General features: G+C 46.8%; 1 long non-coding RNA gene across 1 annotated transcript; it reads right to left on the reverse strand.

The window, feature by feature from the left end:
• Window positions 1-3,083: 3,083 nt before the first annotated feature.
• Window positions 3,084-7,079, reverse strand: LOC122371482. The gene is made up of 3 exons (XR_006254744.1): window positions 6,725-7,079; window positions 5,626-5,665; window positions 3,084-4,080 (listed from the first exon to the last, which is right to left on the reverse strand). It is a non-coding gene; the product is annotated as an uncharacterized LOC122371482 (long non-coding RNA).
• Between the last annotated feature and the right edge of the window lie 865 nt (window positions 7,080-7,944).

The following is a 7,944-nucleotide window of genomic DNA, read 5'->3' on the forward strand; positions in this document are numbered from 1 at the left end:
AATGTGAATGGTTCGCGGGTGTCACGTTTATTATCAGCATCGTAGGCTCATTTTTCACAACCTCATTTGTCACAGAAAATTACAAGGTGAAGATTACATTCTCCTTCAGATATCACGAAATTGCGCCCTGAGTGGCACATTAGCATACTTTGCAGGAAATTTGACACGATTGTCCCATTTAGGTCTGTGTGCGTATATGGCACGTTCCAGCTGATCATAACAATATATCAATACTGTTGCAACATCCCCTAGCAAGGCACCTCAATTCTTGCCACTTGCTAAACGGTATTTAGCTCCACCCTTTTGCAAGAAGGGGTCTCCCTCGCGACCTTCCAGTGTATTGCAAAGACATGACTTGCGCGTGTCGCACACTGCAGCGCTCACATACCGTCGCGTCCTACTTCTCTCACGCACAATCGCCGTTTGCACGCCGTTTGCGGAGTTCTAGCACATGCAGTGACCCTCAAGGATCGGCATTTTCTCCTGCCAACCCCCCCATCTCTCTCTCTCTCTCTCTCTCTCTCTCTCTCTCTCTCTCTCTCTCTCTCTCTCTCTCTCTCTCTCTCTCTCTCTCTCTCTCTCTCTCTCTCTCTCTCTCTCTCTCTCTCTATTTTTTTTTTCTCTCTCTCACTCTCATTCTCACTCTCTTCTCTCTCTCTCTCTTCTCAACTTACCGTCTCTCTCTTCCCCCTCTATCTCTCTGTCTCTCCCTCCCTCCATCCCTTCCTCCATCCCTCCCTCCCTCTCTCTCCCTTTCTCTCTCTCTCTCTCTCTCTCTCTCTCTCTCTCTCTCTCTCTCTCTCTCTCTCTCTCTCTCCTTTCCCTTCGTTATTCCTTTCTCGTCACTCTGCGTACACCATTTCATTTCACACACCGCCCTGCGCCGCGTGTCTCCAGCTCCGGGCCACGCGCACTTTCGCCTCCCGCCGCCCCTCCCGCGAGGCGACCCGTTACACCGACTATTGATTTTGCCACGTCCGAGGTGCCACTCGGGACCAGGGTGGAGTCCACGCGCTGCACCGCTACACGCGCAGTTAGTTTTAGGGCGGCACTGCGCCTGACAATGCGGCGCGCACCCAACGCCGCCCATTCATTCATCCAGCGCTGGGTGACGAACGGGAGGGGAGGGGTGCATGGCGCACAGAGGGGGCACGAGGGCTAGGGAGGGGGCAGAACGGCGTACTGCAGGGCCACCAAGGTCGCAGCCGACCTTGACCCAGGGCACGGGTGGGTGGCACCCGATCGAATGATCTGCGGCCGGACCCTCCACCCAACTGAGGGCATTTTTTGACCTGTTGTGAAAGTGGTGCGCGGAGCGACTGACAGCAACCGTCGAGCTGATCGACTTTGGGCTGGATTTGTCTGCGAGGCCACTTAAGGCTGTTTTCCGGCTGAATTGGAATGGGAGTTCCCTTAGAGGCTGGTACAGCTATCACCGCCCATCCAATCAGCAAGATCGTACGTGCAGCCCGGTGGCATTCCTGAACGCGCGGTGACCGCGCCTCTTCGTTAATCACGATTACGGGCGGCCGAATAAGTTATCAATTCGAAAATCGATGTCGCCCGTTTATTAGGCCAGTTCCCCTCTGACAGAAGTGATGATGACGCACATTAATCGCAGTGGGCGTGATAAGGCGGCGACCATTCAAAAATACGACATTTTCTCCGGGGACAGCCCTGGGCGGTCTGTCTGAGCGATAAAGCAGCCGGCGACACGGGTCCGGGCGCGCTGTCCGCTCTGAGCGCGGTGAAATCATTACGGCGGAACTGGGCGGGGCGGGGGCGGTCGTCTCTGTAACTGTCAGCCGGCCGCCGCCGGCCGCCGCCCACCCTGTTATCGCGACCGACCGCTGTAATTAAAATGGATCGGTAATCTATTTTGCCATTAAATATCATTACATGTCGGCCAATTTCTGGCCGGTCCGTCATTAGGCACAGGTTGTGTGGACGCACCGTTTCGGTAATTCAGAGTCGGTGGGTGGAGCATGAGGTGGCGCCTGGCTGATGTCAGCGGGGTCGAAGGTTGGCGCTGTGCCCCGCCGGTCAGTCAAACAGTGCTGCTGAGTCTCTCAGCGGGACACCCTCGACCACTGTGAGCCACTGCACGGGGGCAGAGCGTGTCAAACAGCGCTACTGCCCGTCAGCGCCGGCCGCCGCCAGTAGGGGCGAGAAACACGGCTAATTGAGCCGGACAATCGACCGTCGTGACAGCCGGCGATTACCGTGTTGGCTCAGCGCTACCGAACAATGATCCCTCGGAGCTGCCGAGTTTTCATCGAGATGTCGAGCGTCGTACCATTGTTGAGTCGCGGCTTCTTCAGCGCGGCGCTTCTCGGCTACCGTATCATGCCGGGTAGCAGTTCCACGGCATTGTTCTGCCCACTGGTCAGTCAGCAAACGTCTCTCACCCAACCCGTCAGAAGCCCAACATCATGCACCGTGCTGACCTCTTATAGCTGATCCCCAGCTCTCCCTGTGACACGAATCCTCTCCGGTCTTTATGAAACGTTTAGTCATCATCCGCAGCCGTCACTAAGCCACCCTCTATGACAAGGTTTTGTCACGATTCGCGACAGGCTGTAGCCGCGCCCTGCGGCCGACCCCGGCGTCTTGTCGGGTCGGTGGTGTCAGGCGCTGTGACGGGTGGCAGGCCCGGTTGCTAACCATCCCAGCTAGTGGCTGCGGGAGCTCAGGCGGTCGGCTAATGCCTCTAAGTAATACGGCGCTCACTAGCCGATGCAGGAGCCACTGGTATGGCGTAAGCACCCAATGGTGGGGGTGACAGGCTGAGGTCGCTGGAATCGCAGAGTAGGTCCTGTGCGCGGGATCGATACAAAATCGTAGATTTCGCAGGGTGAGTTGGATGCATCGCGCGTCCGTGCTGCGTAGCATGTTGATTGCTTTACTGAAACGAAGCACTTCACTGGGTATGTTTTGTGTGATTCATACCCATTTCATATTGCAATATCAAAAGTTGATTTCATAATATGACAATTTTACCTACGATCGTAATAGATAATCATGTGCTTTGTGGATTTGTGTGATGAATAATTATCAGCTCTCATGGCTCGTACCCGCAGTTGAGCCCGTATTTCTGCGTACTAACATTCCTGTGGGGCTCAGAAGCCACAGGAGCTTAATTTCATCAGTGTCATGTAATTCGGTAGCCAGACTTGCGGTTAAAAAATCTGGAAATGATTTAACATTGCATTCTTAGGACTTATCTCACCATCTTGTTACATGGTTGTGAGTGCAATCCCACAGAACGGGCAGGCCAGAACCCATTGTTGCTTAGGTTAGCAACATAAGTGTCAGCGTTGTAACAAACGGAGTTGTAAGATTTGATTTATTTTTATATCGATTTGTAGATGTGAAAAATAAGAAATAAGAATCTAAGAAAATCGTGTTGCATGAACATGTTGCATGTTGCACAGCTCCATACCGCACCGCGCACTGCACAGCATGTTGCACACAAGGTTGAAAAAAACAGCACAGCACCAAGGTAAGGCTAGAATCCTTATCCTACAACTGAACTTTCGAAGTGCATATAATTCAAGGATTTAACAACAATATGTGCAACGTAATGAACTCATTGTGGATTGGGTCTCCACCTGCATAGAAATTTCGACCTCTGCATATGCATTTTGCATCACTGCGAGTTCGTGCTTAAACATTACTGCAAGGGTCGCTGGCAAAGGATTTGACTTGTCACATCACAATAGCCAGCAAACCATTGACCATCGCTCGGCCAGAGGTACGCACAACTATCATCGCAATTGTCACACAGCTCATAGTAAGTGTGGTAGCTAGCCCAGTTGGCGTAGGCGGGTGCGGCCCCAGCCGGATTCACGAACGAATCAATAGTCGAGTTTCCGCGTAGGTTCAGCCAGACGCGACTGGATGTATCTGGAACCATACAGGCTGCACACTGGTTTTCTTCCTCGCTGCTTGGAAGCGCCACATCGGCCCCTAGGCTAGAGCACAGGCTGACTGCTTCGGTGAAGTTTGCAGTCGTAGAGTTGCTGTACCACCAGCAAATGCCACCACAGAGGGTGAAGCCTTCTGGACACACACAGGTTCCTGCAACAACGGGGAGTTACTGCACATCGCGTCATAAATACACATTGAACGTTTCGGATCAACGTTATGGTTCTAGAAATACGATTTATTCGTGTATTTAGCGATCGATTGAATACCTGGACGTCACACCACGATATTAGCATAACATTATGATCAGTATCGATCCACTAGTTGTCATGTCATGTCATGTCAGAAAAACGTCATCGCTGCAAAATCTGAAAAAAGCTGCACACGGCTTACACCCCATGCTCTCATACTACTCTTCGATTTTGTTTCACAGATTAAATTCGTCTTCACCGTTATTAGGTACTTAACCCATTAACCCGCGCCCCACTGGGGGGTGGGGGGCTATTCATAGCCCCCTCCCGTTTTTTTTTTTGCAATAACTTTCAAACTGCTTGACGTATCAACGTCAAACTTTCAGTACCTTCGGCTGCATCAATTTGACACCTTGTGTCAAAATATGAGCTTCGTATCTACCATAGGTCGGCCAGAAATGACGTCAGAGTGACGTCATGTTCGGCCGATTTCGACGCAAAACCACGGCAATCGCTCCCAAGAGCTCAGTTTTTAAGCTAGATCCAATTTCTTTGCATGAAAAGACTCAGAATAGACTGCGATATCAAACTGCTATCTCGGATTTTCAAAATTTTGAAAATTTCGAAAATTTTATAAAATAAAATTCAAAATTTATATTTTATATTTTTTTCAAAAAGTGTTTGACTTTTCGAGAAAACCGGAATAAATGTGATAGAACGCATGCCTATGACTTACTCTAGCAAGTTTTAGCTAAATATCTTCAAAAATGGCCAAGTTATACGCATTAGTGCAAAAAAATTCACAATTATTAATTTTCAAATAAACTTTTTTCAGTACGTATTTGACATCATACACCAATATAAATAGCACCATCGTGTACCTGAACTCAAACTGCATCTATGCAGACACCTTATTTGTTGAAAAATTTTAACTTCAAAATTTGACCTTTTTGGACCTGAAAGTGACCTGACCTAAGCTGAATTCGACTCAAATGACCTCAAATGACTCAGAAGACATTAAATTCGAAATCTATGGCCTAAATGGACCATGAAACATGTGTCACGTGACCGACGTATGATATAATATTTCCGTGACCTGTGATAACCTGACCCCGACCTGAAAATCAAAGTACAAGTTTGGTACCCTCAAGATATCTAAAGCTTCTGTTCACGAGTGTGTAAACAAAAAATGAGCCTGATCGGACTTGTCAGCCGGCGGCCAGAGCCTAAATTGTAAGCAAGCAAGAATGCCGATAATTTTTACTTTGACCTGACCTGTGACGTCATCGGTGACCTCGAGGTCAATGAAAATAGGTTTCGCTCGACAGTTTTTCCAGGGCTATCAGACGCCCTTTGAATTTTGACGATCGGCCGAGTAGTTTCGGAGATAGGAGGGGGGGGGGGGTTCTGGAGAGCCCCCCTCAGTCACTCGTGTTATGGAAAACACCCCAGTCATGCGCGGGTTAAGGTGAGATGGTCACTTTAGTCATTCTTGCTCTGTACTCACCATTACAGTCTTTGGCGTCGTTCCAGGTACAGTTGTCCACCTAAAAAGGTAACACATTTTGTCAGACCTATACATATCATGATGATTACGCACATACGCACTTAAAGGTAGACTGCCACCTTTTTTTCACAAAACGGTTTTCACTAGAGCTGAGCCACCTATGTCCCAGACTGAAGTCGGTTTTCCGAAATTCGAACCCGTTTGCGAGAAATCGGAGATCAAAGTTCAGTTTGATGCCATTTTTTTAGTCCAAGAAAACCGACATCTCTACTGTTTATCGATAACTTTGAAACATGAATTTTCTTATCTTTTGGTAAATATATGTCAAAACTTTGATTGTTTCGAGATCAGAGAAGAATTTTGGAGTGTCAAAATAAAAGTTAAACTTATATATTCAGTAGTTCATTTTTTCCAAAAAAGTGTGGGAAATGGGGTTTAACATGGGCCAGACCCATTCCAAATGAGCCATGATTTTTTGCAATGCAAAATAAATTAAACATGGCCAATTTCTTATGAAATCATATATTAGTAAATCATAAAATACCTTACTTTTTCAAATAAAATGTAATAATCTTATGACCTTGAATTCTAGTGATGTGTAAACATTGTCGCTAGACATTAACCGATTGATAATTGTATGATAATCGACAATTTTTTTCGCGATTCACGTGATGATACTTTGTCAGGTGAATTCTAAAATTTTGTTTTGTCCAGGGAATAAATCATAGGCCGATCTGAGAAAACTTTTTGAAGGTGGCAGTCTTCCTTTAACAGCGGGAGTTTCACATCGCAGCCGTTCTGTACTAAACTTAAAACACTTTTTTCTTCTCTGTGTTGCAGAATCTTGGCATCTTGAACACGGGGTGTATAAATAAGAGATAATGAGCCTCAGCAGCAAATCAGACATTTATAACAAAACATATTCGTCTAAGTGGTAAGAGAGGACTTGAGAGCTTAGGTCGAGTAAAATTTCTAACTCAAAAAATAAAAAACACATTGAATAAAACTATTGGTTGGCTTGAAGTATGTGGTTCACTTATGAAGCTGTCAAAATCATGCTCTTCCCACTTTTGCACCCATGTGCTCGCAGTGTACTTACGCTAGTTGTGCTCTCCTCACTGTCGCTCTCCTCGCTGCTTTTTTCTCCTCCCCCGTGGCAGCCGAAGGCGTGTCCTCGACCTCTTCCGCAGCCTCGACCAGCCTCTACCGCTAACATCAAAACAGAACCCAAAAGAACAGCAATGAGAGCAGCTGTGAGCTTGATCATGGTGGAACCTATGCAACCTGCAACGCAGACTGAGTGTGAGGCCAGCCCAACTGTGGAACGGACCAACGGCGGAGCCCTGATATACCCCGGAGCTGCGGGCGTGTCTCTCTTCCGGTACGCAGCTGCCACCCGGCACTGCGTTGCGGTCACATGCAGCGCCGGGTCGGGTGCGAAATTCCAAAGCTGTGCGAGATCGCTCTGTATGATTGCATTTGTAGAGATATCCCCGTGATATTTAAATTCCATACCCTATCCCGTAATCTCCCTAATTTTTTTAAATACTCGGCTTTTCCGGACAGTGTGACTGTATTCATGTCACTTCGTCAGCGGCATACAAGTAGTATGAACATTTTCGAAATGACATTTTCAAAACTCAAGTAGTTAAATAAAGCGCAACTCGCTTAACCCGCGCGGGGCTGATGGGGTAAATTTTACCCCCCCCTCGCGAATTTTTGCAATATCTCAAAAACTGCGGCGCGCAGCGCCGCCAAACTTTAATTACCTTTTCTTACATCAATTTGACACGTTCCCTGAAAATTTTGAGCGAAATCCGTCGGATTTTTTTTTGAGAAATTGACGTTTTAATGACGTCATGTTCGCCATTTTCGCCTCAAAAACGGCAAAATTTCAAACGCCGCTAACATCTTCATTTTTAAAGGAATCAAGACGAAACAAAAAAGGTTATACTTAATTCTACTTTGTCTATCAAATGGTTATCTCGGTTTTGTGAAAGTTTTGGATTTTGGCCCAATCTTTTTTTCAAAAAACTGACTTTTTTGGGAAAATAATTATAAAATCCAAAATTTTGAGTGTATCGAAAAAACCGGAATATATATCAGAGAAGTGGTCTATGTGCACCTACATACCAATTTTTAGAAGAATCGGTTCAAAAATGTGGGAGTTATTCAAAATTTTATGACGTCATGACACACAAACTTTTTGAAAAATGATTTTTTTTGCAAGTTCTAGACCTTGTACGGAAACAAAAATAACACCATTCGATTCGCCGTGAAAAACTGCATCAGATAGACACCTTTTTAGGCCTTAACAAC

Source organism: Amphibalanus amphitrite, unplaced genomic scaffold, assembly GCF_019059575.1.
Source record: "Amphibalanus amphitrite isolate SeventyFive unplaced genomic scaffold, NRLGWU_Aamphi_draft 001248F_arrow, whole genome shotgun sequence".
NCBI lineage: Eukaryota > Metazoa > Arthropoda > Thecostraca > Balanomorpha > Balanidae > Amphibalanus > Amphibalanus amphitrite.